This window comes from Hyperoodon ampullatus (genome assembly GCF_949752795.1).
Source record: "Hyperoodon ampullatus genome assembly, chromosome: 17".
Lineage (NCBI taxonomy): Eukaryota > Metazoa > Chordata > Mammalia > Artiodactyla > Ziphiidae > Hyperoodon > Hyperoodon ampullatus.
This window is the reverse complement of record NC_136930.1, coordinates 28,907,499-28,932,070: the sequence shown is the minus strand read 5'-3', so window position 1 is coordinate 28,932,070 and position 24,572 is coordinate 28,907,499.

Genomic DNA, 24,572 nt, shown 5'->3' with positions numbered 1-24,572 from the left:
GTCATGTACCAAAATGTTCATTACAGCTCTATTTACAATAGCCAGGACATGGAAGCAACCTAAGTGTCCATCGACAGATGAACGGATAAAGAAGATGTGGCACACATATACAATGGAATATTATTCAGCCATAAAAGGAAACGAAATTGAGTTATTTGTAGTGAGGTGGATGGACCTAGAATCTGTCATACAGAGTGAAGTAAGTCAGAAAGAGAAAAACAAATACCATATGCTAACACATATATAAAGAATCTAAGAAAAAAAAAGGGTCATGAAGAACCTAGGGGCAAGACGGGAATAAAGACACAGACCTACTAGAGCATGGACTTGAGGATATGGGGAGGGGGAAGGGTAAGATGTGACAAAGTGAGAGGGTGTCATGGACGTATATACACTGCCAAACGTAAAATAGATAACTAGTGGGAAGCAGCCGCATAGCACAGGGAGATCAGCTCGGTGTTTTGTGACCACTTAAAGGGGTGGGATAGGGAGGGTGGGAGGGAGGGAAATGCAAGAAGGAAAAGATATGGGAACATATGTATATGTATAACTGATTTACTTTGTTATAGGGCAGAAACTCACACACCATTGTAAAGCAATTATACTCCAATAAATATGTTAAAAAATAATAATAATAATACAGCCTTGCTCCTCATTTATTTATGTACTATGGCTGTTTCTGTTCCATGATATAGAGTTGAGTAGTTGCAACGGAGATTGTACAGTCCAACAAAACTAAAATATTTACCATGTGAACATTTAAAGTAAAAGAGTACCAACCCTGGTTTATGGTTTATGCCTCTATTGTAGAACTTACCATGCTGTTTCATAAATATTTATTTATGTATGCTTGTCATACATAAAATAAGTTAGGAACTGTTTCTACAGTGGTCCATACATTGCTGCTTAAGTTGAATCCTGCCTTGTTCTTCAAGCTTACTGATTTACTTGCATCCCCTTCAATCTCTACTGACCTCTGTATTCATTTACTTTAATACTTTACAATCATTCTTACCTGGACACCCTCACATAAGTTGTTCCCTCTGTCCAGAACAATTTTCATTTTGCCATTCACAAGGCAGGTTCTTTGTCACACTTCATATTTCAGCTTAATTGTTACAGCCTCTAAAAGGCCTCCTTCCTGACTATCATATGTAGCCCCTAACCGCCATCTCCACTCATTATTATTCTCTATCAAAATATCTGACTTACATAATTCATAGCAATTAACAAAAGTGGTACTATTTACATTTTTACTTGCTTATTGTCAGACTACTTTGTGACACTGAAATTTCCATGAAAGTGAGCAATACATCTGCTTTTTCATCACTATATTCTCAAAATACCTAATAATTCTACATCAAACACTAGCATAGTTTCTGGTTCTGAAATTGATAGACCTCTAGTAGACTGATGGAGAAAAAAAAAAAACAAAAACGACACAAAATAGCAATTGAGAAATGAAGAGAGGATACCACTTCAAATCCCATAGACATTAAAAGAATAAGTGACTGTTACAGTGTTATACCTATGAATTTGATAACATAAATTTCAAAGACAAATTCTTTGAAAATCACAAATTAGCAAACCTGAAAGAAGAAATAGAAAATTTGAATAAGCTTTTATTAATTAAACTGAAATTATAATCTGAAATCATCCCTAAAGAAAGTTCCATGCACAGATGGCTTCACCAGTGAATTCTATCAAACATTTAAGAAATAACTAAAACGAATCCTATACAAACTCTTTCAGAAAATAAAGAAGGGTGTGATCACAAAATAAAACTGGAGATTCATACCTCTCATAAATAAACAGGAAAAATTCTTAATAAAATATGAACAAATTAATTGTTACAATGTGTTAAAAAATATAATACATTATGACCCATTGGAATTTACCTAGGATTGCAAGTTTAATATCTGAAAATCAACAAATGTAATAACCATATAATAAAGTAGAAAAAACTTAGGATGATTTCAGTAGATGCAGAAAAAGCATTAGACAAAACTTAACTACCATGTATGATTTTTAAGAATATTAGTAAGCTAGAAATAAAAATCTTAAAAAGCAAAAATTGATAATTTAATAATCTAACAATAAAGAAATTTAAAAATTCAAAACCAAAATTAAAAATTTTATTTATACAAGCATCAGGGAAATAAAATTCTTAGAAATTACTTTAACAAAAATTATGGACAACTTATACAGTGAAAATTACAAAACATTGCAAAATGAAAGTAATTAAGATCTAAATAAATGGAGAAAGATAATGTGTTCCTGTTAGGACACTCAATTTTGCTAAAATGAAAACTTCTCCAAATTGATCCATCAATTCAATGTAATCCCATTCAAAAATCACAGCAAGCATTTTGTGTAAAGTTATCAAGTTGATTCTAAAATTTATATGGAAAAGCAAGGGACCTTAAAAAGGCAAAACAATTTTGACAAAAACAGAGGAAGTGAAAGAACTCACACTATCTGATTTTAACAATTCATATAAGCTACTATAAGCAAAACAATGTTATATTAATATTGGAATCAACATATAGATATATGCAACATGAAAGAGAATTTAGAAACAAACTGATAGTTGTTGATCAATTGATTTTTACAAACTTACCAGGGTAATTCAATGGGGAAAAATAGTCCTTGCAACAATGGCACTGGTTATTTGTATGGAAATAAAAGAACTTCAACCCTTACTTCACACAGTACAAAATAATTAAACAATAACTTATATCACAGGTCTACATGTAAAAGCTGAAAGTCTAAAACTTTTAGAATAAAACATAGGAGAAAATTATTGTGACATATTAAAACGTTTACTCTTTGAAAAACACAATGAAGAAAATATAAATGAGAGCTACAAATTGAGAGAACATATTGGCAGAAAATACATCTGACAAAGGGCTTGTTTCCAGATTAAAAAACTCAGAAAACTCAATAAGACAACCAAAAAAATTTAAATGGGCACAAAAGAAGATGTGCAAGTGGCAAATAAGCACATGAAAAGATGCTCACATTATTACTACAGAAATGAAAACTAACTTCACAATGATATACTACTACCCACCTAACAAAATAGCTAAAATTAAAAAGATTGGCAATCCTGAGTTAGTGAAAATGGGGAGCAACTGGAAAACTCATACATTGTTAATAAGAATGAAAGTTGGTACAGCTTCTTTGGAAAGAGTTTCTTATGATGTAAGACATAACACAGTATGACCTAGCAATCCCACTTCTGTGTGTCTACCCAAGAGAAATGTAAACAAATATAAACATAAAATTGTACATGAATGTTCATAAAAGCATCATACACAGTAGTCAAAAACTGGAAACAATTCAAATGGCCATGACCCAGTAAATGGATAAAAAACTGTGGTATAACCATACTATGGTATACTACTTAACAATAAAATGGAATAAAATACTGATGCATGCAACAACATGAGTGAATTTCAAAAATATTAAGATAATTGAAAAGAAGTTAAGTGAAAAAGAAACTTGCATGCTATCTCATTCTTTTTATATGAAATTCTAGTAAATGCCAAAATCTAATGATAGAAAATATTGGATGGGCCAAAAAATGCCTTCAGCTTTTTAAGTAAAAATAAAAGACACATTTTTTATTTTCACCAAGAACTTTATTGAACCCTTTTTTCCCACTACCTTTTGTCATTTTTCAGGCAACTTCAAGATGTCCCTCCTAGTGAGGGACATCTTGGTTGCTTCCAAGTTTTGGCAATTATGAATAAAGTTGCTATAAATATCCATGTGCATGTTCTTTCTGGGGACATAAGTTTTTAACTTCTTTGGGTAAATGCTAAGGAGAACAATTGCTGGATGATATACAAAGAGTATGATAAGTTCTGTAAGAAACCACCAAACTATCTTCCAAAGTGACTTTACCATTTTGCATTCCCATTAGCAATGAGAGTTCCTGTTTTCTACATCCTCACCAACATTTGATGTTGTCAGTGTCCTGGACTTCAACCATTCTGATAGGTGTGTAGCTGTATCACCTTGTTCTTTTAATTTGCATTTCCCTGATGACATGTGATGCAGAGTATCTTTTCAGATGCTTATTTGACATCAGTATATCTTCTTTGGTGAAGTGCCTGTTAAGGTCTTTGGTCTATTTTTTTTAATCAGTTTGTTTCTTTTCTTATTGTTGAGTTTTAAGAGTTCTCTATATTTTGGATAACAGTTCTTTATCACATATGGCTTTTGTAAATATTTTCTCCCAGTCTCTTAACTCATATCTTAACTCATTCTCATTCTCTTGACCTTGTCTTTCTTAGAACAGGAGTTTTTAATTTTAATAAACTCTATTAATTATTTCTTTCATGGATCATGTCTTTCGTGTTTTATCTAAATTAGTGAAATTTTTTATACTTTCTGAAAATGTGTTTAAAATATGAAAATAAATTCATATTGACATACAAATTGGGCTGTGAGTTAGACATTTGCTAAAGAAGTGAAGAAATGTGTAAAGCGAATATGGCATGAAACAATCTCCAGCCCCACATCAGTTATTGAATGCCAGAAAGAGGGCATAAACTTGGGGTGGATAGCTCACTCACTGAGAGCTGGTAGCTGTGATCCAGCAGCTGGCAACACTGCTCACAGCCAGGGGAATAATCACCTTGAGGGCCAGGGGACTACTCACCATACCATAACTGAAGTAACTCTTCCTGGAACATTGTTTGATTTGCCTCATTCTTTAAAGTAATAAATTTCCAAATGTTATAAAAATTCTAGTTTCAAGAATGAAAACAACCAAAAAACGGTAGTCAGAAGAGAAAATAAAGGTAAATACTTGGAAGCTGGTGATAAATCTGACTTTTAGAACTTATAAGCTTCAAAATCACTGAAAATAGCAAAAATTGAGTAATATGTGTTTGTGGAAGCAAAATTATTTAATATAAGTAAAGTAATTCCATTAAAAAGATTTTTCTGGGCTTTCCTGGTGGTGCAGTTGTTGAGAGTCCGCCCGTCAATGCAGGAAACATGGGTTCTTGCCCCGGTCCGGGAAGATCCCACATGCCATGGAGCGGCTAGGCACATGAACCAAGGCTGCTGAGCCTGTGCCTCCGGAGCCTGTGCTCCACAATGGGAGAGGCAACAACAGTGAGAGACCCATGGACCGCAAAAAAAAAAAGAAGATTTTTCTGTCAAGCACCTTAAATTGTTACATTTTTCAACAACATTGGAAGAATCTAGCATGTCCCACTTTGCTTTTATATCACCTTGTTACTCTGTAATAAATGGCAGTTAACCTGAGAGGTGATAGTAAGGAGTCCAAGCTGAGGTTTTGAGACCATTTACAGCCTTTGGCACAGGCAATAACCTTAGAAACACAACCCTATGTGACCTCCTATAGTAGATGGTTACTCCTAGATAAAAATCTATTTCTAAGTGAGACCTTCAAGAAGGTCGAGGAGTGAGACGTTCAGATCACCTTCCTTCCTACAAATACATCAGAAATGCATCTAGATGTGAAACAACTTTAACAGAACACCTACTGAATGCTGGCAGAAGACCTAAGACTTCCCAAAAGGCAAGAAACTCCCCATGTACCTGGGTAGGGAAAAAGAAAAAAAGAAAAAACAGTGACAAAAGAATTGGGACAGGACTTGCACCGGTGGGAGGGAGCTGTGAAGGAGGAAAGGTTTCCACACACTAGGAAGCCCCTTCACTGGCAGAGACAGGGGATGGTTGGAGGGAATCGTTGGAGCCACAGAGGAGAGTACAGCAATAGGGGTGCCGAGGGCAAAGCGGAGAGATTTCTGCACAGAGGATGGGTGCCGACCAGCATTCACCAGCCCAAGAGGCTTGTCTGCTCACTCGCTGGGGTGGGCGGGGGCTGGGAGCTGAGGCTCTGGCTTCAGAGGTCAGATCCCAGGGAGAGGACTGGGGTTGGCTGCTTGAACACAGCCTGAAGGTGACAGTGTGTCACAGCTAGCCAGAAGAGAGTCCAGGAAAAAGTCTGGAGCTGCTGAAGAGGCAAGAGACCATTGTTTGGGGGTGCACAAGGAGAGGGGATTCAGAGCATGACCCAAACAAGCTCCAGAGACAGGCAAGAGCCACACCTATCAGCACGGACACCAGAGATGGGCATGAAATGCTAAGGGTGTTGCTGCAGCCACCAAGAATCCTGTGTGCAAGCACAGGTCACTATCCACACCGCCCCTTACAGGAGACTGTGCAGCCTGCCACTACCAGGATCCATGATCCAGGGACTACTTCCCCAGGAGAACACAGTGTTCACCTCAGGCGGTTGCAAAGTCATGCCAGCTTCTGCCACCACAGGCTCACCCCACATTCCTTACCTCTCCCTCCCCATGGCCTGAGAGAGCCAGAGCACCCTAATCAGCTGCTACTTTAAATCTGTCCTCTCTGAGCAAAGAACACACGCCCTCAGGTGACCTACACACAGAGGCATAGCCAAATCCAAAGCTGAAACCCAGGAGCTTGTGAACAAAGAAGAGAAAAGGAAATCTCTCCCAGCGGCAGCAGGAGCAACGGATTAAATCTCCACAATCAACTTGATGTATCCTTCATCTTTGGAATACCTGAAGAGACAACGAATCATCCCAAATTGAGGTGGTGGACTTTGGGAGCAATGATATATATATTTTTTTCCTTTTTTCCTTTTTGTGAGGGTGTATGTGTATGCTTCTTTGTGTGATTTTGTCTGTATAGCTTTGCTATTACCATTTGTCCTAGGGTTCTGGCTGTCCGTTTTGTTGTTGTTGTTTTTTAGGATTTTTAGTATAGTTTTAGTGCTTGTTATCATTGGTGGATTTGTTTTTTGGTTACTTTGCTCTTTCTTTTTTTTTCTCCTTTTATTGCTTTAAAAAATTTAATAATTATTTTTTACTTTTTATTTTAATAACTTTATTTTTTCTTTCTCTCTTTTTACTTTTTTTATTAATTTTTTAATAATTATTTTTTATTTCAATAATTTTATTTTATTTTGTTTTGTTTTTTGCTTTCTTTTTTTTGTCTCCCTTTTCTTCTGAGCCATGTGGCTGACAGGGTCTTGGTGCTCCAGCCAGGTGTCAGGTCTGTGCCTCTGAGGTGGGAGAGCTGAGTTCAGGACATTGGTCCACCAGAGACCTCCCAGCTCCACATAATATTAAATGACAAAAGCTCTCCCAGAGACCTCCGTCTCAATGCTAAGACCCAGCTCCACTTAACGACCAGCAAGCTACAGTGCAGGACACACTATGCCACACAATGAGCAAGACAGTAACACAATCCCACCCATTAGCTGAGAGGCTGCCTAAAATCCTAATGAGGTCACAGACACCACAAAACACACCAATGTACATGGTCCTGCCCACCAGAAAGAAAGATCCAGCCTCATCCTCCAGAACACAGGCACTAGTCTCCTACCACCAGGAAGCCTACATGACCCACTGAACTAAACTTAGCTACTGGGGGCAGACATCAAAAATAATGAGTACTATGAACCTGCAGCTGGCAGTAAGGAGACGGAAAGAACAGTAAGTTAAGAAAAATGAGAAGACAGAGAAACACACAGCAGATGAAGGAGAAAGGTAAAAATCCACCAGACCAAACAAATGAAAAGGAAATAGGCAGTCTACCTAAAAAGAATTCAGAATAATGATAGTAAAGATGATCCAAAATCTTGGAAATAGAATGGAGAAAATACAAGAAACATTTAAAAAAGACCTAGAAGAACTAAAGACCAAACAAAAAATGATGAGCAACACAATAAATGAAATTAAAAATTCTCTAGAAACAATCAATAGCAGAATAACTGAGGAAGAAGAACGGATAAGTGACCTGGAAAATAAAATAATGGAAATAACTACCACAGAGCAGAATAAAGAAAAAGAATGAAAAGAATTGAGAACAGCCTCAGAGACTTTTGGGACAACATTATATACACAAACATTTGAATTATAGGGGTCCAAGAAGAAGAAGAGAAAAAGAAAGGGACTGAGAAAATATTTGAAGAGATTACAGTTGAAAACTTCCCTAATATGGGAAAGGAAATAGTTAATCAAGTCCAGGAAGCACAGAGAGTCCCATACAAGATAAGTCCAAGGAGAAACACACCAACACACACATCAATCAAAGTATCAAAAATTAAATACAAAGAAAAAATATTGAAAGTAGCAGGGAAAAACAACAAATAACATACAAGGGAATCCCCATAACGTTAACAGCTGATCTTTCAGCAGAAACTCTGCAAGCCAGAAGGGAGTGGCAGGATATATTTAAAGTGATGAAAGGGAAAAACCGACAACAAAGATTACTCTACCCAGCAAGGATCTCATTCAGATTCGACAGAGAAATTAAAACCTTTAGAGACAAGCAAAAACTAAAAGAATTCAGCACAGTCAAACCAGCCTTACAACACATACTAAAGGAACTTCTCTAGGCAGGAAACACAAGAGAAGGAAAAGGCCTACAATAATAAACCCAAAACAATTAAGAAAATGGTAATAGGAACATACATATCGATAAGTACCTTAAATGTAAGTGGATTAAATGCTCGAATCAAAAGGTACAGATTGGCTGAATGAATACAAAAACAAGACCTGTACATATGCTGTCTATAAGAGATCCATGTCAGACTTAGGGACACATACAGACTGAAAAAGAGGGGAAGGAAAAAGATATTCCATGTGAAAGGAAATAAAAAGAAAGATGGAGTAGCAATTCTCATATCAGACAAAATAGACTTTAAAATAAAGACTATTACAATAGACAAAGAAGGACACTACAAAATGATCAAGGGATCAATCCAAGAAGAAGATGTAAAAATATTAAATATTTATGCACCCAACATAGAAGCACCTCAATACATAAGGCAAATACTAAAAGCCATAAAAGGGGAAATGGACAGTAACACAATCATAATAGGGGATTTTAACACCCCACTTTTACCAATGGAGAGATCATCCAAAACGAAAATAAATAAGGAAACACAAGCTTTAAATGATACATTAAACAAGATAGACTTAATTGATATTTATAGAACATTCCATCCAAAACCAAGAGAATACACTTTCTTCTCAAGTGCTCATGGAATATTCTCCAGGATAGATCATATCTTGGGTCACATATCAAACCTTGGTAAGTCATATCAAGTATATTTTCTGACCACAACGCTATGAGACTAGATATCAGTTACAGGAAAAAATCTTCAAAAAATACAAATACATGGAGGTTAAACTATACACTACTTAATAACAAAGAGATCATTGAAGAAATCAAAGAGGAAATTTTAAAATACCTAGAAACAAATGACAATGAAAACACGACTATCCCTAACCTATGAGGTACAGCAAAAGCATTACTAAGAGGGAAGTTTACAGCAATACAATGCTACCTCAAGAAACAAGAAACATCTCAAATAAACACCCTAACATTACACCTAAAGCAATTAGAGAAAGAAGAACAAAAAACCCCAAAGTTAGCAGAAGGAAAGAAATCATAAAGATCAGATCAGAAATAAATGGAAAAGAAATGAAGCAATCAATACCAAAAATCAGTAAAACTAAAAGCTGGTTGAGGAGATAAACAAAATTGATAAACCATTAGCCAGACTCATCAAGAAGAAAAGGAAGAAGACTCTAGTCAATAGAATTAGAAATGAAAAAAAGGAGAGGTAACGATGGACACTGCCGAAATACAAAGAATCATGACAGATTACTACAAGCAAATATATGCCAATAAAATGGACAACCTGCAAGAAATGGACAAATTCTTAGAAAAGCAGAAACTTCTGAGACTGAACCAGAAGGAAATAGAAAATATAAACAGACCAATCACAAGCACTGAAATTGACACTGTGATTAAAAATCTTTCAACAAACAAAAGTCCAGGACCAGATGGCTTCACAGGTGAATTCTATCAAACATTTAGAGAAGAGCTAACACCTATCCTTCTCAAACTCTTCCAAAATATAGCAGAGGGAGAAAGACTCCCAAACTCATTCTATGAGGCTAACATCGCCCTGATACCAAAAAGAGACAACAATGACACAAAGAAAGAAAACTACAAGCCAATATCACTGATGAACATAGGTGCAAATATCCTCAACAAAATACTAGCAAACAGAATCCTACAGCACTTTAAAAGATTCGTACACCATGATCAAGTGGGTTTAATCCAAGAATGCAAGGATTCTTCAATATATACAAATCAATCATTGTGATACACCATATTAACAAATTGAAGGATAAAAATTGTATGATCATCTCAATAGATGCAGAAAATCTTTCAACAAATTTCAAATGATAAAAGTCTTCCAGAAAGTAGGCATAGAGAGAAGTTACCTCAACAAAATAAAGGCCATATATGACAAACCCACAGGTACCATCATCCTCTAAGGTGAAAAACTGAATCCATTTTCTCTAAGATTATGAACAAACAAGGTGGCCCACTCTCACCACTATTATTCAACATAGTTTTGGAAGTTTTAGCCACAGCAATCAGAGAAGAAAATAAATAAATAAAAGGAAACCAAATTGGAAAAGGAAAATTAAAGCTGTCATTGTCTGCAGATGACATGATACTATACATAGAGAATCCTAAAGTTGCTACTAGAATACTGCTATAGCTAATCAATGAACTTGGTAAAGTAGCAGGTTAATAATGCACAGAAATCTCTTGCATTCCTATACATTAATGATGAAAAACCTGAAAGAGAAATTAAGAAAGCACTCCCATTTACCACTGCAACAAAAAGAATAAAATACCTAGGAATAAACCCACCTAAGGAGACAAAAGACCTGTATTCAGAAAACTATAAGACACTGATGAAAGAAATTAAAGATGTTACAAACAGATGGTAAGATATACCATGTTCTTAGATTGGAAGAATCAACATTGTGAAAATGACTCTACTACCCAAAGCAATCTACAGATTCAATGCAATCCCTATCAAAATACCAATGGCAGTTTTCACAGAACTAGAAGAAAACATTTCAAAATTTGTATGGAAACAAAAAAGACTGTAAATAGCCAAAGCAATCTTGAGAAAGAGAAATGGAACTGGGGGAATCATGTTCCCCAACTTAAGACTATACTACAAAGTACAGTAATCAAGACAATATGGTACTGGAACTAAACTGAAATATGGATCAATGGAACAGGATAGAAACCCCCGAGATAAACCCATGCACATATGGTCACCTTATCTTTGATAAAGGAGGCAAGAGTATACATTGGAGAAAGACGGTCTCTTCAATAAGTGGTGCTGGGAAAACTGGGCAGCTACATGTGAAAGAATGAAAATGGAACACTCCCTAACACCATACACAAATATAAACTCAAAATGGATTAAAGACCTAAATGTAAGGCCAGACACTATCAAACTCTTTGAAGAAAACATAGGCAGAACATTTTATGACATAAAGCACAGCAAGATCCTTTTTGACCCACCTCCTAGACAAATGGAAATAAAAACAAAAATAAACACATGAGACCTAATGAAACGTAAAACTTTTGCACAGCAAAGGAAACCATAAACAAGACAAAAAGACAACCCACAGAATGGGAGAAAATATTTGTAAATGAAGCAACTGACAAAGGAGTAATCTCAAAAATATACAAGTATCTCATTCAGCTCAGTAGCAAAAATACAAAAAACCCAATCCAAAAATGGGCAGAACACCTAAATAGACATTTCTCCAAAGAAGATATACAGATTGCCAACAAACACAGGAAAGGATATTCAACATCACTAATCATTAGAGAAATGCAAATCAAACTTACGAGGTATCACCTCACACCAGTCAGAATGGCCATCATCAAAAAATCTACAAACAATAAATGCTGGAGAGGGTGTGGAGAAATGGGAACCCTCCTGCACTGTTGGTGGGAATGTAAATTGATACAGCCACTGTGGATAACAGTATGGAGGTTCCTTAGAAAACTAAAAATAGAATTACCATATGACCCAATAATTCCCACTACTGAGCATGTACTCTAAGAAAACCAAAATTCAAAAAGAGTCATGTACCACAATCTTCATTGCAGCCCTATTTACAATAGCCAGAACATGGAAGCAACCTAAGTGTCCTTTAACAGTTGAATGGATAAAGATGATGTGGCACATATATACAATGAAATATTACTCAGCCATTAAAAGAAATGAAATTGAATTATTTGTAGTGAGGTGGATGGACCTAGAGTCTGTCATACGGAATGAAGTAAGGTCAGAAAGAGTAAAACCAATACCATATACTAACAGATATATATGGAATCTAAGAAAAAAAAATGGTTCTTGTGAACCTAGGGACAGGACAGGAATAAAGATTCAGATGTAGAGAATGGACTTGAGGACAGGGTGGGTGGAATGGTAAGCTGGGATGAAGTGAGAGAGTGTTATGGACTACTATATACTACCAAATGTAAAATAGATAGCTAGTGGGAAGCAGCTGCATAGCACAGGGTGATCAGCTCATTGCTTTGTGATGACCTAGAGGGGTGGGATAGGGAGTGTGGGAAGAAGACGCAAGAGGGAAGTGATATGGGGATATATGTATATGTATAGCTGAGACACTTTCTTATAAAGCTGAAACTAACACACCATTGTGAAGCGATTATACTCCAATAAAGATTTTTTTTAAAAAAGTCTTTTTCTATACTGAAGAGCTATTTTACCTGAAATACCTCTGTATTAAGAAATATTTCTAGGAGAATAATCATTTGGAATTAGATATTCAGTGTTATTTATTGTAGTTTTTGTTCTAACATTTTCTTATTTAAACTAAGAAAATATATATTGTCCATATTACAAATGCACAAGAAAACAAACACTCTTGTTAGTTAGTGATTAATGACAAGGATAATTGTTGACTACAAAGAGAAAATATGAACGAATTTTTAACTATACTTTATGAATTAATAACTCACTGATGGATTCAAAACTTGAACTGATTTAATGACATAATCTTAACATTTCCATAAGTGGAAAAATAAACACAATGAAAAGTTACATAGTTTGTGTGATTTGTTATTTGGAATGTTCAGTGTATATACTCATATTCAAAATATTCCTAGGCTATGGTATAAATTGTACTTTTTCCTACAAAAAGATTTCATTTGCTACAAAGAGGGCTATACTTAGAATATATGTTACTAAAATGAAAACTATGTCATTTACAAACACAAAAATTAGCATGGGTTACTGTGCAAGGCAAACAAACATACTTATTAAGAACACAAAATTCATAATGCTTTATAAATCTAATTTCAAATAATAGCCAAAGTAAATTTAACTTTGAATTAGTGACACGATTTTTTTCAAATACTATGTCTAGATTATTTCCTGTCTCATTTATGCTTGTAGAAGATAGAATTAAAATGTGATTCATATCACTATTAATATTATTGTTGTTTCCTGAAAAGGAAGCTCATCCACCTGCACTGACTCATAAAGACATGAAGGTCAATATAGAGATTGGCTTTCTGTAAATTAGATTAATGTCTTGAGGTAAATTTTAGTGAAAAATGGCTTTTATCTTCTCTAAATTATCTAATGAACATTTAAAGGGACTGTAAATGACAAGCATAAGCTCAAATGACAAGAAAATAGGAAGAATGAAATAGTACAGTCTTAACATGTGAGACCAGACATTAAAAGGTAATTCATAAGCAGTATAGATTACTTTAATATAGAGTTCATGTACACCAATGTAATATGTCCAAACACAGAGAATATTTTCATTTTATTTTTTCATAGAGGAGTTTTCCCAATAGTTTTTCTCTCAAATTTTTAGGCTTCCATTGAATGGATTTTTAGTTTTTGTATTTTATGATAGGAATAGACTTATTTTAAGGTAATCTACTTAACTTTTTAAACTCTCCTATCTAATATGTCAGTTATGTACAAAACAATGCATATGCATATTTTAAACAATAACACAATAAATATAAACTGAACACCCATATATTCATCATCTAGCTCAAGAATGGAACATCTGGGAGTAACCAAGATAGTGGAGCAGGAAGACCCTGAGCTCACCCTCCTCTCATGAGTACAACAAAATTACATTTATTTACAGAGCAACTATCATTGAGAACAGATCTGAAGACTTGCAGAAAAGGTATCCTACAACTAAAGATACAAAGAAGGAACCACAATGAGAAAAGTAGGAGGGACAGAGACGTGGTATAGTCAATACTCATACTACCAGGGTGGAGGCTCACAAATGAGAGGATAATTACAATTGCAGAAGTTCTCCCCATGTAGTGAGAGGTCCAAGTCTCATATTTGCCACTCCAGCCCAGGGGTTTTGCACCAGGAATAGAGCCCCCAGAGCATTTGGCTTTGAAGGCCAGCAGGTCTTACTTTAGGGAGAAGAAGAGGGCTGTAGGAAATAGACAGTCTACTCTTAAAGGGCACACACAAATCTCACATGCTCTGAGACCCAAGGCAGAAGCAAAAATTTGAAACAATCCTGGGTCATACTCACTTACTGATCTTGGAGAGCCTCCCAAACAGGCAATTAACTCTGAAATTAACCCTGGTATATATACACTGGCAGAAGTCACTTTGGGGAACTCATCCTTCCATGAGGACACTGGTGCTGGTAAGCACTATTTTGGAAACCTCAGTCTAGCTTTTTAATGTGAGGAGCCAGCTTTGTCCACAAGCCAGTAGGCACCAGTCCAGGGACATCCCAGACCAAGCAGGTAGCTAGGCATGGACACAGTCCCACCCACCAGCAGGCCAGCTACCACAGGACACCCTGAGCACCCAACCATCCCAGAATCTAACTTCAAAGACCTCAGGACCTGGCACCACCCGTGAGTGGGCCAGAACTAGACCCAGAAGTCCCTGGGTCCTAGCCCAACCAACCAACATGTCAACATCAGCTCTGGGACACCTGTGCTCCATGGTTAATGGTTGTAGGACATACCTTTGCTAACCAATGGGCTGGCATTAGCCCCAGGACCTGGCCTTACTGACTAGAGGGTGGGGACCAGCCCCAGGACCCCCAGGGCCTTGACCTTGACCTCTGGACCCCATAGCCAGTGATTTTAAGATTTGGCCTATCCACCAACAGGCTGTGCATCAATCCAAGACACCATGGACCATGATCCTGTCCATCAGCAGGCCAACACTGGCTCTGGAACCCCTGACTCCACAGCCAACCAGCCCTAAACCTGGGTGTCCCCACCAGTGGGCCAGCAGTAGCTCCAGGAGCCATCAGGGTTCTGCAGCCAGACATCTCATGACCTGTCCCTAGCCATGAGCAGGCCAACACCAGGACCAGGGCTCCCCTATACTTATAGCAAGTTGTGCCAGGACCTGGCCCCAACCACCAGCAGCCAACAGCCTCCACACAAGGTAGGGCCTGTCAACTAAACAAACTGTGGGCCAGCCATGCCTACCTACATTCCACACTTGTCATCCTACCACAACAGGAGGGCCCACCCACCCTACATAGAGGACACCCATAAAGCATATAACTCTCATCACAGAGAGGAGTGTGCTGTTAGGCTACACAGGACTTCTCCTATATAAGGATACTTCTCCAAGATTGGGAAACATAACCCACCTACCAAATACACAGAAATAAAAGCAATGAATTTGGCAAAATGAGGTGACAGAGGAATATGTTCTATAAAAAGGAGCAAGATAAAATCCCTGAAGGGAGAAAAAGAAGAAAGGAACAGAAAAGAACTATATAAACAACCCACCAACAATTAACAAAATGGCAATAAGTATATGCTTATCAATAGTTACTTTTAATGTAAATAAATTAAATGCATCAGTCAAAAGACACATAGATTGGCTGAATGGATTAAAAAAAAAAAACAAGATCCATATACATGATGCCTACAAGAAACTCACTTCAGATCTAAAGACAAAAGCAGACTGAAATTGAAGGGATGGAGAAAAGGGTATTCCATGCAAATGGAAATGAAAAGAAAGTTGGGGTAGCAATACTTATATCAGATAAAATAGATTTTAAAACAAAGACTAACAAGAGACAAAGCAGGACAGTACATAATAATCAAGGGATCAATCAAAGAAGATATAACAACTGTAAATATATACGTACCCAACATAGAAGCACCTAAAAACATAAAGCAAATATTAACAGAGAGAAAGGGAGAAATTAACAATAACACAATAATAGTAGGGGACTTTAACGCCCTACTAACCTCAATGGACAGATCATCCAGACAGAAAATCAATAAGTCATTATACCAGAAGCACTTAATAGATATATATATATAGAACATTCCATCCAAAAACAGCATTCTTTTCTCTTTTTTTTATTTTTGTTTTTTTAATTAGTTTCTTCATTATAACAAAGTGAATCAGTCATACATATACATCTGTTCCCACATCCCTTCCCTCTTGCGTCTCCCTCCCTCCCCACCCTCCCTCTCCCACCCCTCCAGGCGGTCACAAAGCACCGAGCTGATCTCCCTGTGCTATTCAGCTGCTTCCCACTATCTATCTACCTTACGTTTGGTAGTGTATATATGTGCATGCCTCTCTTTCTCTTTGTCACAGCTTACCCTTCCCCCTCCCCATATCCTCAAGTCCATTCTCAGTAGGTCTGTGGCTTTATTCCTGTTTTACCCCTAGGTTCTTCATGACATTTTTTTTCTTAAATTGCATATATATGTGTTAGCATATGGTATTTGTCTTTCTCTTTCTGACTTACTACACTCTGTATGACAGACTCTAGGTCTATCCACCTCATTACAAATAGCTCAGTTTCGTTTCTTTTTATGGCTGAGTAATATTCCATTGTATATATGTGCCACATCTTCTTTATCCATTCATCCGATGATGGACACTTAGGTTGTTTCCATCTCCGGGCTATTGTGAATAGAGCTGCAATGAACATTTTGGTACATGTCTCTTTTTGAATTATGGTTTTCTCAGGGTATATGCCTAGTAGTGGGATTGCTGGGTCTTATGATAGTTCTATTTGTAGTTTTTTAAAGAACCTCCATACTGTTCTCCATAGCGGCTGTACCAATTCACATTCCCACCAGCAGTGCAAGAGGGTTCCCTTTTCTCCACACCCTCTCCAGCATTTATTGTTTCTAGATTTCTTGATGATGGCCATTCTGACTGGTGTGAGATGATATCTCATTGTAGTTTTGATTTGCATTTCTCTAATGATTAATGATGTTCAGCATTCTTTCATGTGTTTGTTGGCAGTCTCTATATCTTCTTTGGAGAAATGCCTATTTAAGTCTTCTGCCCATTTTTGGATTGGGTTGTTTGTTTTTTTGCTATTGAGCTGCATGAGCTGCTTATAAATTTTGGAGATTAATCCTTTGTCAGTGCTTCATTTGCAAATATTTTCTCCCATTCTGAGGGTTGTCTTTTGGTCTTTTTTATGGTTTCCTTTTCTGTGCAAAAGCTTTTCAGTTTCATTAGGTCCCATTTGTTTATCTTTGTTTTTATTTCCATTTCTCTAGGAGGTGGGTCCAAAAGGATCTTGCTGTGATTTATGTCATGGAGTGTTCTGCCTATGTTTTCCTCTAAGAGTTTGATAGTTTCTGGCCTTACATTTAGGTCCTTAATCCATTTTGAGCTTATTTTTGTGTATGGTGTTAAGGAATGATCTAGTCTCATACTTTTACATGTCCCTGTCCAGTTTTCCCAGCACCAATTATTGAAGAGGCTGTCCTTTCTCCACTGTACATTCCTGCCTCCTTTATCAAAGATAAGTTGACCATATGTGCGTGGGTTTATCTCTGGCCTTTCTATCCTGTTCCATTGATCTATCTTTCTGTTTTTGTGCCAGTACCACACTGTCTTGATTACTGTAGCTTTGTAGTATAGTCTGAACTCAGGGAGCCTGATTCCTCCAGCTCCATGTTTCGTTCTCAAGATTGCTTTGGCTATTCAGGGTCTTTTGTTTTTCCAAACAAATTTTGAAATTTTTTGTTCTAGTTTTGTGAAAAATGCCAGTGGTAGTTTGATAGGGATTGCATTGAATCTGTAGATTGCTTTGGGTAGTAGAGTCATTTTCACAATATTGTTTCTTCCAATCCAGGAGCATGGTATATCTCTCCATCTGTTTGTATCATCTTTAATTTCTTTCATCAGTGTCTTATAATTTTCTGCATACCGGTCTTTTGTCTCTTTAGGTAGGTTTATTCCTAGATATTTTATTCTTTTCAAAAACAGCATTATTTTCATGTGCACATGGAACATTCTCTAGGGTAGATCACATGCTAGGCTACAAAATAAATTACCATAAAATAAAAATTTTGAAATTATATCAAGCATATTCTCGACCAAAATGCTATGAGAATAGAAGCCAACTACAAGGGAAAAAAACTACAAAAAAGACACATGGAGGCTAAACAATATGCTACTAAACAACCAATGGGCTCACTGAAGAAATAAAAGAAGAAATGAAAAAATACCTGGAAACAAATGAAAATGAAAACATGACTCAAATGCTATGTGTTTCAGCAAAGGCAGTTCTAAGAGGGATGTTTATAGTGATACAAGCCTACCTCGGGAAACAAGGAAAATCTCAAATAAACAAATTAAGCTTACACTTAAAGGAACTTGAAAATGAAGAATAAATAAATCCCAAAGTTGGTAGAAGGAAAGAAGTCATAAAGATCAGAGCACAAATAAATCAGATAGACACTAAAATAATAACAGAAAAGATTAATGAAACTAAGAGCTGATGCTTTGAAAAGATAAACAAACTGATAAAGCTTTAGCCAGACTCATCAAGAAAAAAACAGGAGAAAGTGCAAATAAATACAATTATAAACAAAAATGGAGAAGATACAACCAACACTGCAGAAATACAAAGGATTACAAGAGTACTACTATTATACACTAAAAAAATGGACAACCAAGAAGAAATGGATGAATTCCTAGAAACGTATGATCTCACATAACAGAACCAGGAAGGATTAGATATATATGAGCAGACCAATTACCAGTAATGAAATTGAATTAGTAATTTAAAAAAAAGAAAAAAAGAAGCTTCCAGAAAACAGAACTCCAAAACCAGGTGGCTTCATAGGTGAATTCTACCAAACATTTAGAGAAGAGTTAACAGCTATGACTCTCAAACTATTCCAAAAAAAAAAAAAAAAATTGCACAGGAAAGAATGCTTCCTAACTCCTTCTATGAAGACAGAATCACCTTGATACCAAAGCCAGAAAAACACATCACAAAAATAGAAAATTTCAGGCTTATATTGCTGATGAACATAGATGCAAAAAATCCTCAACAAAATATTAGCAAACTGAATTCAACAATGAATTAAAAAGATCATACCCCATGATCAAATGGGATTTATCCCAGGGATGCAAGAATGGTTCAATATCGACACTAAGGAAAGGAGGGGTCCTTTTTATGTTGAGCAGGCTATAGTTGTAGAAGAGGGACTACTATGGCATTCAGTAGAAGGACACAGCCAACCTTGCCTACTCAGCAAGACCCAAAGGAATAGTTACGCTGACTTCAGACTTCTTCTATCCCTTCTTATCTCCTAGTGTCTCCCATTGTATAATATTAAATTCAACCAGAAAAGATGTCCAGGAAGTGTAACTGACACAGTTTATACAGGTCATACTTTTGGGGCATAAAGCAGGGTGGAAACAAGTGTATGCGTTTGTGCATGCACATGTGTGTGTATATTACCTACTATGTGCATAACCTTTTTTAAAATTTTTATTTTATATTGGAGTAAGCACTTCATATGCTCTCTCCTTAAGTTTCATAAAAATCCTGGGGGCTACATATATTTATCACTTGTTTAAAAATAAGGAAACTCGGATTAGGTAAAATATTTATGATCATATAAGCAAGTCACAAGCTGGGTTTACAATTTAAGACTTTTTTAAAAAGAATGCTACTACTCCAAAATGTTTTTTCCCTTCAACCAAGAGACAATATCACACAGTATGATAAATTGCTAGAACCATACTATTAAAATAAAATACATGAAAAAACTTCTCATTATCCCTACAGTTGTTTATTTAATACTATTGTAATGTTATATTTAATGTTTTAAAATAAATAAAAACACAGTATATCTATTTGAAAGGAGATAAAATGATTCTTATTCTCAGACAGTATTATGGCAATTAAAACAATTAAAATAAAGTCAATTGAAATATATTAGAATAAATATTAGTTCAGTAAGGTAGTCAGTTACAACTATATATAGACCTAGTTAAATAGACTTCCCATATACTTGCAATACTTAGAAAATACAATGATTTGAAAAGTTTTAAGAGAATAGATTCTAAAATTTCCCATCAGAAGGAAAAAAAAATTTGTGTCTATATGGGATTGTGGATGTTAATTAAATTTGTGGCAATCATTTCATAATACATGTAAGTCAAGTCATTATGCTGTACATCTTAAATTTATACAGCACTGTATATCAATTATATCTCAAGAAAACCGAAAGAAAAAGGTACTTCTTAAATTGTGCCCCCTAATTTCCTTTGAGCCTGGCCTTGATAAAAAACACAATAAGAAAATAATGCATTTATAACATTCACAAAAAGATATAAAAGCTATATAAAACTATATGAAACTCTATCGAGTCATGAAAGACTAAAAAAAAAAAACGCAAAATATTCACCATGTTCCTGAATGAGAAAGTTACTATTATATATATATATATATATATATATATATATATATATATATATATATATACACATATATATGTATGTATTATTTTATATATATATAATTAATTAACAAAATAGTAAGACTAGTAAGAACTAAAAAAATAGTAAGAAATTATCTTACCAGATATCAGCACACACCATAAACCTAAGGTTATTTTTAATTCAGATGAATTTGGCATAAGAGTAGGCATCAATAAAACAATAGTTAGCCCAAGTATATAATAAGGTTATCATGTGACCAAATTGCAAAACAAATCAATAATTATGACTGAAATGTCCAAGAACTTAAATGATAATATGAAGATTTTGGCAAAGAACCATAAACTATAAAAAAGAGTCCACTGAAGTTTTTAGAAATGACAAGTGAAGTAACTGAAATTAAGGACTCCATGAATGAACTAAAGAGAATTGGTGAACAGGAAAATAAGAGCAAAAAAATACACAAGATGAGACAAAATGATGGCAAATACAAGAAATTTTCCAATGATGGAAACAAGATAGAAAACATATAAGACATTATAAGAAATTCTAACATATGAATGAGTGGAGTTCCAGAAGGGTAGCATAAAGAGAGCTCATCAGGAACAACATTTGAAAAATTCATGGTTAAAATTTTTCCAAAACTAAGGACATCAAATCTGAACTTTGGGAAGAACTACAGGGACTTCCCTGGTGAAACAGTTGTTAAGAATCTACCTGCCAATGGAGGGGACACAGGTTCAAGCCCTGGTCTGGGAAGACCCCACATGCTGCAGAGCAACTAAGCCCATGTGCCACAACTACTAAGCTTGTGCTCTAGAGCCACAACTACTGAGCCCGTGTGCCAAAACTACTGAAGCCTGCATGCCAAAAGCCCATGCTCTGCAGCAAGAGAAGCCACCACAATGAGGAGCTTGCACACTGCAACGAAGAGTAGACCCCACTCGCCGCAACTAGAGAAAGCCCACACGCAGCAATGAAGACCCAAAGCAGCCAAAAACAAATAAATAAATAAATTTATTTTTAAAAAAGGAAGAAGAAGAACTACAAACTGAAGACGAAAAAAAAATCAAATTTTGGGCTAATCACAGTAAAAATTTTTAAAACTAAAAAGAAAAATCTTAAAAATAGCTAAGAAAAAGTAAAGTCTTATTACTTTCAAAAGAGGAAAAAAGGCATAACAACAAGACAGATAGCTGACTTTGTAGTTGAAACAAAGCCATAAAGAGACAAAAGAAAATGACCACCAATCTCAAATTCCATTCTCAGAAAAAAAAAAAAATTATCCAAAAATAAAGAATAAATAAAGGCATTTTTCTAACAAACAAAACTTGAAAGAATTTTCCATCAGCAGACTACACTAAAGAAATTATTAAAGGGTATACTTCAGGCAGAAAAAAAAAATGAAGAGATGAAAATGTTAAAACTGTGGGTAACTGAGGAAAAAAAAAGACTCTTTGAAGTCTTAGTAATACTGATTTGTAGGATTTATACACAGAGTAGAAAGATTTCCAGATCCCACCGTCCCTCAATGAAAATGGTCATGCTTTTTTTGTTTAACACATTATTTATCTGTATAAAGTTTATTTTGAAATGAGCTCTACAGCTAGACTTGTTAAAAGCCCAGTAAGATTCAATAAGTTCTATTACCTAAAACAAACATAACATTAAAAAACAATTGAAAAAATGAAAGAAAAATTGCAGTAAATATGTAAAAAAAAAAACAGCTGGGCTTTTCTTTTTTATCAACTTACAAACTGATTTTTAAAATTCATATGAATATACAAAGGACTAAAGATAACCTAAAACAATTTTGGAAAAAGAACAACAAAATGGAAGAATTCACACACCTGATTTCAAGACACATTTAAAAACCATAGTAATCAAGACACTGTAATAGTAGACTAACATAGACATATGTCAACAAAATATAAATTCCAGAAGTAGACCCACACATATATGCACAAATAATTTCCACCAAAACTACAAAGGCATTGCAATCCAGAAAAAGTATTCTTTTCAATAAATGTACTGGAATAATTGGATATCAATGAACAAAACAAACAAACAAATAAATAAATAGAAAACGTCTAATCATACTTTATACCATTTGCAGAAATTAACTCAAAATGGATAATAGACTTAAATGCAAAACCTAAAACTATAAAACTTGTAGAAGAAAACATATGTTCAACCCTTTGAGATTTTTAGTAGGGCCAACATTTCCTAGATATAATATCAAAAGCATGATTCATAAAAGAAAAATTATTAAATTGGATTTAATCAAACTTAAGTATAAAAGAAAAATTATTAAAATGGATTTAATCAAAATTAAGTGCTTCTACTTTTTTTTTTTTTTTGTGGTATGTGGGCCTCTCACTGTTGTGGCCTCTCCCATTGCGGAGCACAGGCTCCAGACGGTCGGGCTCAGCGGCCATGGCTCACGGGACCAGCCGCTTCACGGCATGTGGGATCATCCCAGACTGGGGCACGAACCCATGTCCACTGCATTGGCAGGCGGACTCTCAACCACTGCACCACCAGGGAAACCCACTACTTCTACTTTTTGAATCACTGTGAAGAGAATGAAAAAGAGAAGTCAAAGACTGGGAAAATATTTACAAAACATATATCTGAAATATGTTCAAATATATGTTCAGAATATATAAAAATCCTCAATATTTGTGCAAATATTTTCCCTTTTTAAAATTGGGTTTTCACTTTTAAAATGTGCAAAGTATTTGTGCAAGTATTTCACCAAACAATATATATGAATGACAAATAAATACATTAAACATCATTAGTCATTATGGAAGTACAAATTAAAATCATGATATATCACTACACACCTATTAAAATTATTAAAATTTAAAGAATGGCCAAATTAAGATTTGACAAGAATGCAAAGGAACTAGAACTCTCATAAACTAACAGTGAAAATGTCTTGTGGTACAAGAGTTTTGGAAAACAGTTTGGCAATTTCTTAAAAAGTTCAACATACACTCACTATAGAGTAAGTTGCTCCATTTCTAGGTTTTTACTTAATAGAAATGAAGACAAAAGCCCATGCTAATACTTGTACATGAATGTTCATAGCAGCTTTATGTAATAGCCAAAAACTAAAAACAAACCAAATGTCTATCAACAGATGAATAAACTGTTGTATATTCATAGGGTGGATTACTATTCAGAAAAAAAAAAAAAAGAAATGAACTACTGATACACAAAACAACATGAATGAATCCCCAGAATAATTGTGTTGAGTGAAAGAGCCAGATTAAAATACAGGATATACTATATGATTCCATGTATATAAAATCCTAGAAAACATAAACTAATCTATAGTGGCAGAAAGCTGATTAGTGGTTGCTTGGGCACAGGGTATAAGTTTGGGCAAAAGGAAAGGACTACAAAGTTGCACAAGGAAACTCTTGAGAATGATGAATATGTTCATTATTTTGATTGTGATAATCATTTCATAGATGTATACATGCATCAAGACATTAAACTGAATGCTTTAAAATATGCATTTTATTGTATGTAAATTATACCTCAATAAAGCTGTTTATATTAATATGATATGATATATATTATATACTAATATTGTGTATATTATTACACAATATATACTAATATTGTGTATGTTATTACACAATAATAGTATACATAAAGTCATTATTTCTTCTTTATTTGATGCTTGTTAAAATCTATCATAACCTGCAAATATATTCTGAACAAATATCAAATATTTGTGGTAAATATACATATTGGGCAAAATCCTTTTCTGAAGCTTTTGTTCTCCTGTGCATAAATGGTACTCAATCCATATTATAATATATTTATGTCTACAATATATAACACATATAAAGCCCTTTATATTAGCAATACACAATTAAAGCACAATAGAAAAGAAAGGAAAAGGCTAAGATCAGATAGCTCACAC